This window comes from Nannobrachium achirus (assembly GCF_963921795.1).
Source record: "Nannobrachium achirus genome assembly, chromosome: 8".
Lineage (NCBI taxonomy): Eukaryota > Metazoa > Chordata > Actinopteri > Myctophiformes > Myctophidae > Nannobrachium > Nannobrachium achirus.
Genome location: NC_137817.1, coordinates 15581945 through 15599488, shown reverse-complemented (window position 1 = coordinate 15599488; position 17544 = coordinate 15581945). Strand labels below are relative to the sequence as shown.

Here is a 17544-nt window from a genome sequence, read left to right as displayed (position 1 = left end):
TTGTAAACTACTGAACTCATAAAATGCCACAGTCTCGTAGTTAATCAGTATCATACATATCCTGAAGCTGGAGACGTAGGCCTACCGATATTCAGTGATTGGGTCTAATGATCAAAACGAGAATGGTTTAAAAAATCTATAAAAAACTAAACATTTCCACGCTGTAAGGCCAGTAAGGGACAAGATGGCCCCCGGCCACTTTCATTATCACTGAATACACCTTTAAGCATTCTATCTATATATAGAACGTTTATATATAGCCGTGAGATAACTGGTGCTATACTGTATGTATGATTGAATTTGTGTTTAGGCTCAAAAATTATAACGGAGACGAAATTATAGAGATAAAAACAAAACAAAACAAGAAAAATAGGAATCATTAAAGGGAACTGTTAAGGAATCGGATCGTTAAAGATGGAATCGTTAAGGAACCGGCATCGTTAAAATCCTAAAGGATCCTAACGCCACGTACAAATGGACCCTTTCGGATCAGAGTTAAAATGAACACTCATTATTTTACTGTGCAGCCTAAGGTCACGTACGGCTGTGTCCATGTGAATCTCCACACCCACTGGGAGAAGCTCTCAAGCTTCAGGGCATTGGGAGTTCAACGTGATCTTCCAGACGTTTGTGTCCATTTTCACTTCAGCGGTCACAGATTTGTGGGCGTAAATGGGGGCTCCGTGGGGAACCGTTATATTTGGCGACACGCTGTTTCTTTGCCACTTTCGTCGCCGCGGAGAAACACACATTTGCTTAAGCGTCCCAAGGACGAGCCTTAGCTGTTGTCACTTGCAATTAGCGCCAGCCTGGAACGCTGTACAAGTACATGGCCGATAGCCCGGAGTTGGACGTCAACGATCGCTGTGACTCGGAGGGTGATTGAACACCGTGGGTGGATGGACAAAGTACTCAACACCGGTACTTCAAAGTATAGAAACTATAATTGATAAATGATCAATTATAGTGAAAATAGCAGGATGAACAAGATTGCAGATCTGCTAACGTCACTATATTTGAAATAGGGCTTGATCGGTTAATTCATAACCCCTGTCCTAGAAATGTAGTGTAGTCAAGAGTGCAATATTTGTCCTTGAAATGTACTGGAGTGAGTATCCAAAAATACGACACTCTAGTACAGATACTTAAAAAAATGCAGTTAAGTAAATGTACTTCATTACTGACCACACTGACAGACATATTCCCTGTGCGTCAAGGTCAGCGGATCCCGCCGATTTGCATTTTCATCTCGTGCTCCCCTCCAGCGCACTCGCAAAACATCTTGAAACATGTGCTGCAAGCAAATGGTCGTTTCTAAAGTACACAGACCCCCGCGAGGGTCTGTTTCCTACCGGAGTTAAACGATCATCTCTGGATGTGTGTGTGTGTGTGTGCATTGATGAGGGCTAACCTCGCATATTGACGCATTCAAATAAGACACAGCTGTTCATTCCATCCCTCCGTATTCCCCTGACGGACAGGTGGAGCTGCGTTTGATCGAGCTTTCATCTTTTATTATGCACAGTAGAAATCCCCGCTGTTCGTTTGCAACTCTTGAGCGTGTGCGAATGTAACCAAATGGACCCTCTGTACCCTCTTGAGTTGGCACCATTTTCAGACATTCTCGAGAAATCTAATCGGGTGACTATGACTGCAGTGGGGCAGTAGGACGAAGTTGTTGTTGCACGTCATCTTATGAAAACAACGTTTTAACATCGTCGTTGTCGGGTGGAAACTGGAAACCTCGTATCTCCAAGTTGAAAATGTGTACGTTCTTTCCCAAAGTAAAGCCCTGCTTCATCATACAAGGCCGTCACACAAAAGTAGTGAAAACAGCAGATCTACAAGCACACAACGCCTCACCGTGCGAGGCGTTGTGTGCTTGTAGATGGGCTGTTTTCACAAGTTTAAATAATTTTTAAAATGATGAATGCAAAACGAACGGTTTTGGACATAAAAGGTTTTCACCCGACAACGACGACATGTAACACCACAAAGTTATCATAGACTGCAGCTCCTTTTAAATCAAAGGCATGTCTTTCTGTTACATTTCTACGTGAACAGGAAACAGTGTTTAAAGTCACATTGCAAGGCGATTGACTTGCAACTTATTAATAACACAGGTTTGAACTGTACTCATTCGAACAATAGTTATGGCCCTGGGACACCATTGTAGCTGTGGAATGATTTAGTACCTGGTGTAGTATATTTAGTACTGTACTGTACCATGGGCTTTGTTTTGTTTTGGCTGTCTCAGCAGAGCTGGACTTTACCCCTGTACCTCCCAGTAAAACCAAAGTGTGTAGTCATAACTTAATGACCAAAACATAATGGAATTTTACACAAAAAAAAAAGTGGGTGTACACATTTTTCCAGTAACACAATTTGAAGAATGACTCTGCTGAATTAGCTAGACTTTTAACTGCAATGCAAACCAAACAAATTTGCTGTACAGCAACAACAACAAAAAACCATGATAACCCATTGCACAGCTTCTTGTACAAAGAAATGCCATTAGCAGTGTGGATAACAGAGCATCAAACCATTTCAAACATCGTCCAATTATTGAAAGTAACTGCAAGTGTATGGATGCTCACACACACAGACACATGCACACGCACGCACTCACGCACGCCCACGCACGCACTCACGCACGCACACACGCACGCACGCACGCACACACGTTTCTAAAATGACACTGTTCAACACACCACTATGCAAAAAGCGTGTAACTCGTGAACTTAAAAACAGTTGTTGTATTTGTACAGCCCAAAGTGTGTGTTCCACATTCATGAATGTTTCATTTACCGACGCTTTGAAAGTGCTAAAGGGGCCATTGCACAGATATCACCCGTGAGACCGTGGATCAATAATTTGGGACAAAGCTGGAATAAGAAAAAGAAAGAGGTCCTCTCACCCTCTGTTGTCCTGTAAGTGAACCGCAGTTGGACTTTTAAACCCTCTCAGACTATGCTTAGAGAAGCGGCCTTGAGTTGCAACTGCTTTGAACGTTTTTTTTTTGCCGTCTACACCAAATCAATTCGCAAAAGAATATCTGATCTACAAACTTGTAGATCTGCTATTTTTGGCTATCTCTCCCCCTACTTCTCTATTGAAGTTCAAATGGTTAAATCAGTCATTGCCAGCACATAAATCAAATATGAATAAGAAGAGTGGACAGGGGGATGATGAGAGGAGAAGGAGATGAAAGAGTGAGAAACTCTGTGATCTTGCATGTCTGACTGCAAGTGATCAGTAAGTTGTCTCTCAGCGAGTTAAAAATGGACCTGCTATGTTCTGTTAAAGATGAGAGTTTTCATCTTTCTAATGATATCTAATTATGAGCACGTTATGATGTTCAAAACAAAATCAATTTTCAAAAGATAACATTGGTTATGCATCCTCTCTGAATGGGTGGGGTTTGCAAGTTTGGTAATATGCGTATTAATCACAACAAGTCGTTAGGCTGTTTGAGTTATTATCCAGGAAGATGCGCCTTTAGTTTCCCTAGGACTTTTATTTATTTTTGAACAAGAGACTGTGTAATGTGAAGCTATTTTCCTATGAATGTGAAATTCATATACAACAAACATCTAGTAGGCTACATTTCATGGTTTGGTGTAAAGCCCGTAGGCCTGTCCAAAACTATTCATTTCTAAATAGTAAAAGCTCACAATGCCACGCGTTGTGAGCTTTTAGATTGGCTATTTTCCCTACTTTTGTGCGACACTAGTATGATGAACTAGTGCATTCATTTACAAAAACCTATAAAAGTTAAGATATGGTGATAGGAGGATTGTGCCTGACTGACAACAACGATTATGAAAGAATAGGAATGGGTTGTCTGACAGATGCAATCACTCCCAGCACACCCAGCCAGCTCCCATGGCTGATCCCCCTTAAAAGCAGTCTTAGCCAAATCAATGAGATCAAACAAGTGTTGAGCCCCGAAGCTACAGTGAATTGCCCAGCTGTCGCCGGTATTGCGTGAAATGACATTGCATCAAACATTAAACCTCAACAGAGCAACACAATTGTGAAAGTGGGACATGTCTCTGAGTCTGAGTTGATATTCTGAAGTCATCCTAGGCTCTCTCTCTCTCTCTCTCTCTCTCTCACCTGATGCTGCCCAGCCCTCCCTCCCTCTCCTTAAAATATTCACATCTTTAAGCTTTTATCAAACGCAGTCACATCCATCCACCGGTGTATGGGTTTCAAAGAGGATCTGTTTCCAGCTCTCTCTCTCGAGGTTCAACCTGGGATTTTTCTTGGCCGTATCTTAGGCTATATAGTAGGCTGTAGGCTTCCGTATGCTCTGTGATGTGCCAAATAATGAGCCTATAGGCTACTTTAAGAGGACGCAAACACAGTCACAGTGGTGGAGGAAAAAAGAGCACATGCAAACCGTCGGTGTCGGGTGGAAACCTTGTATGTCCAAAACCTTTCGTTTTGTATTTTTTCTTTTAAAAATGAACTAAACTCGTGAAAACAGCAGATCTACAAGCACACAACGCCTTGCACCGTTGTGTGCTTGTAGATCGGCTGTTTTCACTACTTTTGTGCAACAGCCTTGTATGATGAAGCAGGGCTTTATAGTCTAGGGGAGAGCCGGTACTAATAGCGCAGCGGGACTGTTGCACGTCGGCCCATTTAACATGCTTCACATGAAGTGACGTAATTTCCGCCGACGTCATTCTCTTCCTCTTCGCGCGAAACCACTGGAGACCAAGTTTCATCCACGTTGGCAAAGAATTGACGGAGATATCATCTTTAAGGAGTTTTTACACACTGTAAGTACAATATATCCCATCTGAGTGTTTTCCGTTTGTAGGGCTGTGTGTATTTGGTGCCGAATGTTAATGGATATCGTCTTTTAGGCTAATGTGTTGGCTAACTCCCAGTGAAGGTTTCATTGAAAAATATTCATTAGCTTTTGTGCTAGGGGGCTAAACGTAGCGGGAGACACGCTCGGGGCGTTCCGCGCAAAACGCATGGTAGATGCGTAAAGCATGTATGTTGCCACTTGCCACTGCTTACAGGAGATGCCCCGGATCAGGGTGAGAAAGACCACCAGGGGTATCTACCCACCTGATGCCTTCCCCCTAGCCTATCAAGCAGTGCAGGATGGCCAGACCATCCGTGGTGCAGCTAGGCTACATGGCATCTCAGAGTCGACACTGAGGCGTTATATTCAGAGGAAGAGCCAGGACCCTGATGCGCCCCTCCCAGGCTATAGAGCCCATAATAAAGTTTTCTCCACAGAGAAAGAAGCTGTCCTGAGAGACTACCTTCTCAAGGCAGCTGACATATATTATGGCCTGAGTCCTAGGGAGGTAAGATTAGATGATATAAGTGCTTGTCATAATGCATGTGGCCAGTAGCTCAGTGAAACAGCACAATAGGCCTATTTTAGGCTTGTCTAAAGTGTGACCTGTTAAGCTAGTAATAATGTGCTGTTCCACTGGGTTTATCACTATGGTTTATCATGCATGATGAACAGCACTTATAAATTATATTAGGACTATCATTTATAGGGCCATTGGTCTAGGTAACCATGTTAAGTTATGCATTAGGCTATTATAACACAGCGTTATAGGCTTGGTGTCTAATGAATAATATAAATATAATTTAGGCTTGGCCTATAATAGCCTAGTTGAAGGGTCTTCAACAGGGGGTCCAGGGCCTCTAGGGGGTCCTCAGAGTTGGCTACTACAGGGGGTCCTGCAAATCGTTCTGTGATAGAAACCTTTTTTCTCCTTTTTTATATCAACCACTTGCCAAAATTAGCAGATCTACAAGCTTGCAATGCACCGCGCTGCGAGGCGTTGTGAGCTTGTAGATCGGCTGTTTTTGGCAAAGAGGTTGGGTTTGGTGTAAAATGTGTATTAAATTAGCCTATTATTATTATTTATTTTTTTCAACTCACTTTACTTTCAAACTCATTAGGCCTTTATTTAACATTTAGATAGATAGATACCTTTACCTTTATTTATGACTATCACTGACATTTAGCCTACTTTTAATAATTCATCTTCTATGTCATCAGGTCCGAAGGCTTGCCTTTCAGCTCGCTAGGGCGCATGGCTGTAAATACCCGGAGGTCTGGGCTGCCAGAGAGATGGCTGGGAAGGACTGGATGACGGGCTTTATGGAGAGAAACAGTGCTCTGTCCATCAGACGTCCTCAGCCGACCAGCCTCTCCAGAGCCACCAGCTTTAACCCAGTCAACGTGGGCAAGTTCTTTGAGAACCTCTCCAAGGTAGGGTATGGGACAATATGAAAATGTCATGTCACGATTATTCTGATAAAAAGAAAAATTTGATTTGCTATATCGCAACAATCAAATAATGAGCTGTTATTCTGGGGGCAAAATGTAAAAAATTAGCCGCTCTACAAGCTCACAATGTGCCGTGACTCATGATGAGCTTGTAGGCTAGGCTACTGTAGATCGGCTATTTCTTGGCAAAGAGATAGAGTAGAGTGTGAACAAAGACTATCAAGTAGCCTAGGTTATTTCCAGGTCAGAGTTTAAATGGTACCGGATATGCAGCTCGGCAAATAGAAAGTGAATTGATCCTAGTGCATGATGTGCATTTCACAATAAATCTAAATCTCCACGATACGATTATTGTGAGTGTTTATCACAATTAACGATAATAATGATTATGCTTCCGTCCCTACTCCAAGGTCCTCACTCTACACCATTTCCAGGCTAAGGATATCTGGAACATGGACGAGACCAGCACTGTCACTGTGCAGGTATTTTTTGTTTATTTCGATCCTCATCAACATTATAACAAAATATTTCACACTGTAATCTGACATTTCTGTCTGGTTGATCGAAAAGGTACCCGACAAGGTCATCGCCAGCAGAGGGAGGAAACAGGTTGGGGCCATGACATCTGCAGAGAGGGGGACCCTGGTCACCATGGCGTTCGCTGTCAATGCCCAAGGCAACAGCATCCCACCCCACTTTGTATTCCCCAGAAAGAACTTTAAGGACCACTTTGTGCGTGATGGGCCTGATGGCTGCATTGGCACCTGCAGTGGTTCTGGATGGATGCAGGAGAAGGATTTTCTTGTTTTCCTTAAGCACTTTGTCCATCACACAAGGGCTACCAAGGACTCGAAAATCCTTCTCCTGCTCGATAATCATGCCTCCCACCTTTCAGTGGAAGGCATCGATTATTGCAAAAGCAACGGTGTGGTGCTGCTGTCCTTCCCCCCTCACTGCTCCCACAAGCTGCAGCCATTGGATCGCAGCGTCTACGGCCCGCTGAAGCGCTACATCAACACTGCCATGGACCAGTGGATGATGAGAAATCCTGGCAAAACCATGACCATCTATGATTTACCAGGTAGGGCCTATGATTTGTAATGTAGGTGTTGGCTACTGACCTGATTAGTCTGAAATATAGCCTACAAAGCCAACACAAACACACAATTCACAATCATAAAGCAACATGGTACAAAACTAAATGAACACAAAGTAGCTACAATGACACACAACTTAACTCAAAACCCACAACATAAGGACATAGGCCTATTAGTCCCTGGCATCAAACATTTTCAGATGGGGGTGGAATGCATATCAAACCAGGCTAATTCAAAATCGTTTTCTTTCTGTTTGTATGTTTGTTTGTCTCAGGGATCGTAAGAACAGCGCTCCCGTCCGCTGCGACACCGTCAAACATCGTGGCTGGCTTCAAGTGCACCGGGATTTGGCCATTTAACCCAGACATTTTTGGTGACAGAGATTTTGCCCCGGCCTATGTTACAGACAGACCAGCTCCACCTGCTCCGGACGACGCTCCACCTGCTCCGGACGACGCTCCACCTGCTCCGGACGACGCTCCACCTGCTCCGGACGACGACTGGCTGGTGCTGACGCCTGTGGCTTTTGAGGCTCAGACTGAGGATGCTCAGGACGAGCAGTCTCCTGTCCACGCTGCCACCGCTGTCCACTCTGCTGCCACCGCTGCCCACTCCGCTGCCACCAATGTCCACCGTACCACCGGTGCCCACTCTGCTGCCACCGCTGCCCACTCCGCTGCCACCAATGTCCACCGTACCACCGGTGCCCACTCTGCTGCCACCGCTGCCCACTCCGCTGCCACCAATGTCCACCGTACCACCGGTGCCCACTCTGCTGCCACCGCTGCCCACTCCGCTGCCACCAATGTCCACCGTACCACCGGTGCCCACTCTGCTGCCACCGCTGCCCACTCCGCTGCCACCAATGTCCACCGTACCACCGGTGCCCACTCTGCTGCCACCGCTGCCCACTCCGCTGCCACCAATGTCCACCGTACCACCGGTGCCCACTCTGCTGCCACCGCTGCCCACTCCGCTGCCACCAATGTCCACCGTACCACCGGTGCCCACTCTGCTGCCACCGCTGCCCACTCCGCTGCCACCAATGTCCACCGTACCACCGGTGCCCACTCTGCTGCCACCGCTGCCCACTCCGCTGCCACCAATGTCCACCGTACCACCGGTGCCCACTCTGCTGCCACCGCTGCCCACTCTGCTGGCACACCTGTCCACCCTGCCACCGCTGCCCACTCTGCTGGCACACCTGTCCACCCTGCCACCGCTGCCCACTCTGCTGGCACACCTGTCCACCCTGCCACCGCTGCCCACTCTGCTTCTCTCACCGCTGCTCAAGTCCACGCTGTGCTGCTAGCCACCAACGAGCAGATCCAAGCCACTCTACAAGCCAGTACCAGTCAACCTCATGCTACCCAGCAGCTAAATGCCACTGCACAGCTCCACGCTACACTGCTGGCCATCTCCTCCCAACTTCTAGCTTTGCAGGAAGCAACGGCTCAACTTCACCAAACCACAGCACCACCTGATCGGGAGGAGTTTGTGGCTCTGAGCCCTGAGGCTGTAGAGCAGTCTCAGGCTCCTACTCAAGTCCATGGAGCTCGTCTGGTTGTCACTGCTCAGGTCCACGCTGCGCCTCAGGATCACTCAGCCCAACGCAACGCTAGTCCAGAGGCAACCGGTTTCAGTCCGGAGTTACTCAGACCTCTACCGAAGGCTGGACCGAGGAAGCAGCAGACAAGAGGAAGAAAAAGGTCTTCTGCCATTCTAACAGACACCCCTGTGAAAGCAGCCTTGGAGGAGGAAAAACGGGTCTCGATGTCGAAAGCTAAGCGAAAGCTGAACCCGTCCAAGCCTACGGCTGCCCCCAAGTCTACTGGCAAGGCTGGCAAAAGGTCTACTGTAGGCAAGCAGTCTGCAGTGCCTTCAAAGGTAAGAAAAAGGTCTGCTGCTGCCGCTACGCCTGCCCATGATGATGAAGAGGAAGAGGAGGGTGATGATACAGAATGTCCTGTGTGTGGCGAACAGGACTACTTGAGTAGGCCACAGACTTGGGTAGCCTGCACTGTCTGTGGGGAGTGGGCCCATGAAGTATGCACCGACCAGGAGCAGCGTTATGTCTGTCTCAAATGTGAGGACTTTGATTAAGCTGCTGTTTCCGTTCTAACCCTAACCTGTGATTTCATTTGGGTCCATTGTCAGCATCAGCACCGCTCACTTAACACAGGTGTGAGTTGAATGTTCATTGTTGGGCTAGGCTTCCTTTATTTTTCTTGTTCAGTTGTTACAATGTTTAAAAGGTGCTTTTATATAGTGCCTTTATCCAAGGCGATTCAGGAGATTGTGCTTTAGGCCTACACGCACACGCACACATGCACGCCCGCATGCACGCACGCACACACACACACACACACACACACACCACACACGCAAGCCCGCATGCACGCACGCACACACACACACACCACACACACTTTTGTATAAGCCTTTCGAGTTACTGTTTGCTGTGTCTTTGACACATGGCAATTTAGAATGTTGTCCTTGAATTTGTATAACTTTTATTTATTTTTTGCACTGTCACATGGACACATTAATGCTCAGAACAGTCATTCTGAGCATATAATCAGAACAGTCATTCTGCTTAGCCTATCTAGGCTAATTTTTCTAATTTTTCTAAACCCTACTAACCCTAACCCTGAACAACAATCACTCTGGTCTAACCCTACTAACCCTACTAACCCTAACTAACCCTAACTAACCCTACTAACCCTACTAACCCTGAACAACAATCACTGGTGTAACCCTACTAACCCTACTAACTACTAATTAAAAATTAGACAGTTTAATAGCCTACATTGTTTCTTGTTACATGGTAGGCTATGTTGTCCAGCTTTTTTGATGGAAAAGGGGGGGAAAAGAGCAGACCAAGTAGCCTACAGAGTGAAAGTTCAAGTTCATTAAGAATTGACTGTTCAAGTGGTTAAATATCTGAAAATACAAATTTACATGAACCCAAAATACATTGATGACTGTGCTGTCAAACGAAACTATATGGAATATATGGGTTGTAGGGGTCCCTGCTCCATCTCTCTCTCAACTAAGAGGTCTGTGACCTGAAAACGAAGACCCCTGGTCTAAAATGACCGGCCAATAGGGGGATGGAGTGGGTCAGACTGCTATGTTTATCAGCAGAATATTTGCACTGTCACATGGACATAAAAAACCATTTAAGTGGCACCTTTTACTACACACACTGATGGTGGGGACCACCAGTTTATTGTTTACATGAAGTTGTGGCCTATAGGCCTAAGCCATGCAAAGTTACCTCATAACAGGATATAGTGTTGTTCTTATCTTGTTTGTTTGCAAAAGGTTTGGGGGTTTAAACTGCACTTTTGACAATCATTAAATGTCCAGTTGCCTATATCTGTGAATAAAATCAAAATGTGAACATTTTTGTATTCATATCAAGTCTGGTCTGGTCCTTTTTATTAGGCCTACATGTTGTCTCTGCCTAAGAGAATGTTTTATTGCTTAATCAATGCTGGTAGAGAGAACTATAATCAGAACAGTCATTCTGCTTAGCCTATCTAGAATAATTTTTCTAATCTTCTGAGATGTTTAAGCCTAATATTTGATGGGGACCCCCTGGAGCCCCCTCAATAGCCATTGGTGGTCCCCGGACCTCATGTTGAGAAACACTGACTTAAGTTACAGCTGACAATGATGTAATGATAAGGAACCACAGCTGACATTGATGTAGGCTAATGAACCATCTGGATATGGAGTGGTGGAGTGGACATGATGTGAAACCCTTCTCAAAGGTGAGAATTATGGTAATTTCAGACAATGATGACATTAACATGATAACTGTAGGCTATTTGACAATAGATATGGTAATTTCCTCATGCATCAATAAGCGTTAGATGACCTCGTGGCTTATTAGGAGGTTGTATCCAAGCATGCAGCATAGATAGCGTCGCTAGGGGACGCAGTGCGCCGTATGTCCATCCTGGGTGCGCTTCTTGCCCCGCAAGACTTGAGATGAGGAAGTCGGCGCGAGGTCGCGTTATTTGCTGATTGCGCCTGTTTTGTTTCACCAAAATTGAAAAAAACAGCGGATAATGTTAGAAGACAAGTGTATCTTGTTCACAAGAAAGTAAGGTTGTTTAAGATTAATTAATCTCGGTGCAGGGAGGGAATTAGAAAAACGTGCGCCGTTGGACCCGGTTCTCCCCTACTTGGTGAAAAAAACATACAAACTTGAAACTATTGGAGATACGAGGTTTCTGCCCGACAGTGACAGAAATGTAGGCTATATTGATGAAGACTTTTGTAGAATTAACAGCCACACAAATAGCCTTATAGCCTAGATAGGCTACATCTTTAGACCTCAACCAGATCGAGTGGAACAAAGGCAAAGCCCTAGATTTAGCAAGTCTACTGTGATAGTACTTGAGATTTATCCTCGTGATGATGCTGCACGGTTTTATTATCACGATGTGTTCTATAGTAAATAGCCCACACACAACTTCTATTCTATGTCCCCTGCACCAGCCTGCGCGTTCGTTCACAGCCACACCATGTCAAAAAACGCACAAGATTATCACTTCTTCAGAGATGGATCAAAAGTAGTTATAGGGCTACTCACGGCAAAGAGGATCGTCTGTCTGGGAACGGGATCGTTCCGTAGGATCACTTCTTTCTCAGTCTCCTCCGCACGCCAAACACACACACACACACGCCACGCACCCCGTGGACCGGAACGATCGAGGACCCGGGCCGGCTGGGCTGGCTGGTGCCGCTCGACTCGCCCTCCTCCGAATAGCGGAATGAAAGGTACTTTAATACGGCGTTATAATGTTATCCAGCCAGTGAGCTCCAATGTGCGTCTAGATGTGGTCAATAAACCGCACGGACTCTGTCAGGCTGGCTATACCTCCCCGATGAGCGCAGCTTGTTGTGCGGGTCATTTACAAATAAACAAAACAAATAAAATGAATAAGATGTCCACTACTTCACCTTGGGCTTTCCACTTCTTTTATTTATTTTAGAAACCCTGCGGTGTGGGTTTCAGTCGTCGTGGGCTCAGAGCTGTTGGTGAGTCTGTCTGTCAGCAGCAGACAGTGATGACAATGTGGTCCTCTGCTCTCTCTCTCTCTCTCTCTCTCTCTCTCTCTCTCTCTCTCTCTCTCTCTCTCTCCTCGCCGTGCAGGCTGCCTGCCTGGGCTCTGCTCTGCGGCGCTGCTCAGCATCCCCGGCCATCATCAGTAAGAAAGCCTACACCAGTGGTTCTCAACCTGTGGGTCAGGACTCCCCAGGGGGGTCCCCAAATTATTATTATTATTTTTTTTGCACATTCAGTTAATCAGATGATTAACTGAATGTGCAACATTATTTTCTCACTCAACAGTAAACAAAGTTTAAGTGGACAGTGGGTATGCACATTTTTTTTAAGCTCGTTTTAATACTGTACCTCTAAAATGACAAAATTAAACATTGGCCAATTGTCAAATATTAGAGGCAGAAATTGTGAAAATAGCCGTAGATCTGCTATTTTCACAATAGAACCGTGTTATACAAAATCTCAACTTCTAGTGCTTGTCAGGGTGGGTGGGGGGGGGGGGGGGTAGGGGAGCGGAGCGGAGCAAAATATGATTATTTTGGGGTTGCGGCCTGAAAGGGTTGAGAACCACTGGCCTGCACCACTGCTTCTCAACGCCTGGTCCAGGGGGCCCGGGGCCCACCGGAGGGTCCAAATCATGGACCCTTAGCCTACAGGTCTGTAAGAGTGTAACAAATGGACAGTGGTGGAAAAAGTAGGCCTACTCACATGTAGAAATACTCGTCAATGTAGTTGAAGTCCGGAATAAAAAATGTAGGCCTACTTGAGTGAAAGTAGCCTACACAAGTATTTGTATGAAAATGTACTTAAAGTACCAAAATGTAAAAGTAGGCCTACCCATTGTGCAAAATGTCCCATTTCACATGTCAAAATGTATTGTGCACAGCATGTAGATCGGCTTTCAAATGGCCGAAATGTATGCAGGGCTGAAGTGGATAGTGTGTATTGTTATAGGCCTAATAATCAAATCCACTAAGCAAATGCAAATGACTTTAATCTACACAGTTCATTTAATAGTGTAAATGTAACAGTGTAGCCCAATAGGCTATAATAGGCTATATCTGGTTAATTTTGTAGCCTACTCTCTTAGAGTAGTCCATTTGGACCTGTGGTGGTCCCCTGACCACACGTTGAGACTCAAAATGTTGTCAAAAGTGTGTTCCAAAAATGGATGGAAAATGTAGTCTAGCTACCCATCCATTTATAGCCTATCCCTCCACTCTCGGACACCATTATTAGGCAATTAATCAATTAACCATCATTAACCAATGAATCTATTAGCCTAACCATTATTGATAGGACCCTCTGTGAAACAACGTTATGATGGAGATTGTTCTTCTGTGAACCAACCTGCTGTTTGGACAGAAGTTTTGAACAGCAAACGTTGAGGTAAAAATGAGTTTGGTCATTTTAACTTAACTCATACTCTGCGATCCCCGTCGAAACCGGAGATTTCCCGCTGTACCTCTCTGCGATGCCCGTCGTTCCCGGAAATTTAATTCGCTTTAATCATTATGAAACGATTAAAAGTATGATCGCTGTATATAGCCGTTTCAGAGACTTTAGGCCCGCCCCCTAACTGTATCCGGTCGTATTTCCCGTTTGGACCGGATCTAGGTTTCCATATCCGGTCTGACGTCCAGTCGCAGCTCCGTTCGCATAGCTTTTCATTGTAAACAAGTGAGCTGACTGCATGGCCATAGAATGGTATTTTTTCACGCGTTTTTATTTTATTTTGTAGCTGTTTGATTCCTCTACCCGCCTGGCATATGATCTGCGCACATATCGTCTGCTATGTGCGCGAACGTGTCCACGTGTTACCATAGCGCATAGCTGGCTTTTTTCAATGTTTTTTCATGTAAACACTAGCAGATAAGCAGGGATACAGCGTGGCAACAGATATGTCTATTTAAATGGGGGTTTTTTTATTCGAAAGCTGTCACCGAGTCTACACGTCTACTAGATGAGTCGCGCACAGATTGTGCACGATGCGTGCGCGTGCCCACGTTAAAAGGTAAGGACAATTTGGCAGCTGCTTACTACAGCTATGTTTAAAATGGCAGCAAAACCGATTTGGGGGAATGAGGCATTTACCCCGGGTAGGGCAGATGGAGGTTTTAAGCTTTGGGCTGGAAAAGGAATCAAACAACTAAAAGATGTTTTTGGCAAAAATAAGACTCTGCTTTCATTTGAAGAACTTATGGCTAAATTTAAAACTCCTAGAACACATCTGTTTAAAGTTTTCCAACTCAGGGACTTTATAAAGGTTAAACAAGCACAGTCTCTGACGATTCCTCCTCTGTCGATAATAGAAAGAGCTCTCATCAGGAATCCCTTTGAAAGGGGCATCATATCTGGGTTTTATACTCTCCTGGTGGACTTCTCTCCCGAAACATCTGAATCTAGATTTAATGCCTGGAATTCTGATTTACAAGGGGAGCTAACAATGGATGAGTTTAACACAGCCTGTGAGGAGGCTCAGGCACAGACTAGTAATACTCGTTTAAAATTGCTGCAATATAATTGGCTGATGAGGGTGTACATCACGCCAGAAAAAATAAACAAATTTGATTCTAATATCCCAGACACTTGTAACAGATGTAACAATGATAAAGGCACTCTGTTCCATTGTTTGTGGGCATGTCCAAGAATAAAGGAGTTCTGGGAGGAGGTTAGGAAGGAGTTACAACGGATACTACTTATTAACATTGAGCTTGATCCAAAACTCTTCTTGCTTGGCCTTTACCCAATCGACCATAAGATAAAAAACTGCGAGATAAAATTTCTGGATCTTGGGTTCCTACAAGCCAAAAGGGTTATCGCCATTTCATGGAAAAAGACAGGGAAACCTAGCATCGCTCAGTGGTTTAAGGAACTGTCTTTATGCCTTCCTTTAGAAAGAATTACATACACTCTCAAAAACAAACAAGAGATATTTGAGAAAATATGGGGAAGTTTTATTCAGTATGTTAAGGGAAATGACCTTTCCTATCTGATGGAGGAACCAGGAGTGGGGTGATTGTTTCTTTTCTTTGTTTTGTTTTCTCTCTACGGTCATTTGTATGGCCTTGTGGCTTATGAATGGATGTGATGTGCGTGCTCTTTGTGTTATGATTATTTTGTATTCTTTGTGTTTTTGTTTTTTGTGGGGTTTTTTGTTTGTTTATTTTTTCTGAGCTTTGCTTTTGTTGTGATGTGTGGGTTGTTTTGAATGTAAAAAATAAAAATAAACATATTGTTTAAAAAAAAATGGCAGCAAAATTGTTAAAGGGGGTGTGAGTGATAGGCCTACTTTGTGTTAAAATAAGTGTTAAATAGCACTATAATAGCAATCATTGTATAACATTAGTAGGCTATTGTGTTGGGATCACCTTCCCTCCAGCTCTTTAGTACACAGATAATAGCCTACATTTTCAGTTCGGGATACCACTTTCATCCAACCAGAAGAGCACTCATACAGGATAGGCTAAACAAGTGAAATTGGAATTTGGAAGTGAGCCTAAACAAAACAAAAATTATCAGACAGACACAATCAGAACTGGAATACTAAAGAGCAGGGGTCTTCATTTTCAGGCCAAGGACCCCTTAGTTGAGAGAGAGATGAAGCAGGGACCCCCACCACCTGTTCATAGATTCCATATAGTTTCAACGTTTGACAGCACAATCAGTGTATTTTGGCTTCATGTCAATTTGTGTTTTCAGATATTTAACCAACTTGACCTTTCACTCTGTACTTAGTCTGCTCTTTCTCCCCTCTACACCAAACCTTTTTGCCGAAAATTTGGCTACAGTTCTCAGAATATGGACACTAGGGTTCAAGTTGTTAATATAAAAAGGATTGGAAGATTTGGAGGACCCCTTGTAGTAACTCTGAGGACCCCCTAGGGGTCCCGGACCCTCTGTTGAAGACCCCTGCCATAGAGAATTGAAGCTAATATAAATGGGTTCCCTCTCCTGATTGGCTGGAATTTGTGTAAAGAGCTGGAGAGTGTAGAGACCGGGAGACCTGTAAAAGATGTGCTTACAAGACAGAGGCAGTACAGTCCAACTTGAAGAGGATTTAATAACCAAAAGGAGGAGTCAAGTTAGTATAGTCCTAGGAAACAAACTAGGATATGGCAACCAACTATAAGATGAATACAGGGAATCCAAATCAAACGACTGACTAACTCACAAGCAACAACCTACATTACAACATGGCCTATGACAAATTGGCAGATAATAACAAACATAGAGGGGATACAGAGACTAACTAGACACAGGTGGAGAAGTAGGTAATCAAAGGGTAGCCTATATATATTGGATAATTCTGAGTCAGGCTGGGCGATATTAGGAAAACCTTCGAATACGTTGAATACCTTATATCGATATTACTCACGAGTCACAATATTAGTAAAAACTATTTTATTATAAGTTTTTTAATGTGCTTTAGATCCACTGCCTGCCTAACCCATATCATGAATAGCATATCCATGCATGCACACTGCACAGTACACATAGAATAAAGACAATAAATGCCTTATTTCCATTTTCTTTATTGAATTAACCACACCTGGTTACAGATGGACTGCTTTTTTGCATGTGCTACTGCTACGTGCATGCATAGTGTGCCTGTTAATTCATTTGACACGTATACACCAATGCCTCATTTCAAGCCGTCTTCGTTGATATGTATACCTCGCATGTTGATACCTCGATATCGATCATTTTTCGATATATTGGCCAGCCTTAATTCTTCTGAGCGACACAAGACAGGCAGTAACAGGAAAGAAGGAAAACAGGAAGCATTAGAAATGTTACTACAAAATAAAAGCAATACAACGGTACAGTAAAACCCAAGTAAGGTACAGTGGTTCTCAACCTAGCAGCTCTCAACCCAAATTGGTTGAGAGCACACACACTAATGATTACTATCACAGTATAGCAAACAAAAAAGATCACTTACAGCACCTTTAAGTGTCTTGTCTCAAAAACCGTGACATTTTTGTAATATAGGCTAGTATTGGTGTAGAAGTGGTTGTTCAGCCTGTGGGACCAGACTAGGTATTTGCTTTGTATTCTTTTCTAGTCTGCACTGGGATTAATTTAGA

The 17544-nt window shown here is 44.2% G+C and overlaps 1 protein-coding gene across 1 annotated transcript in view; it reads right to left on the bottom strand.

Annotated features, from left to right (window-relative positions):
- cntn5 (contactin 5) overlaps positions 1-12075 on the bottom strand; it is a gene marked incomplete at its 3' end in the record, with an annotated part of 350866 nt that extends 338791 nt beyond the window's left edge. The window contains exon 1 of the mRNA XM_080731735.1: positions 11981-12075. The remainder of the gene's footprint in view (positions 1-11980) is intronic.
- Positions 12076-17544: the final 5469 nt, after the last annotated feature.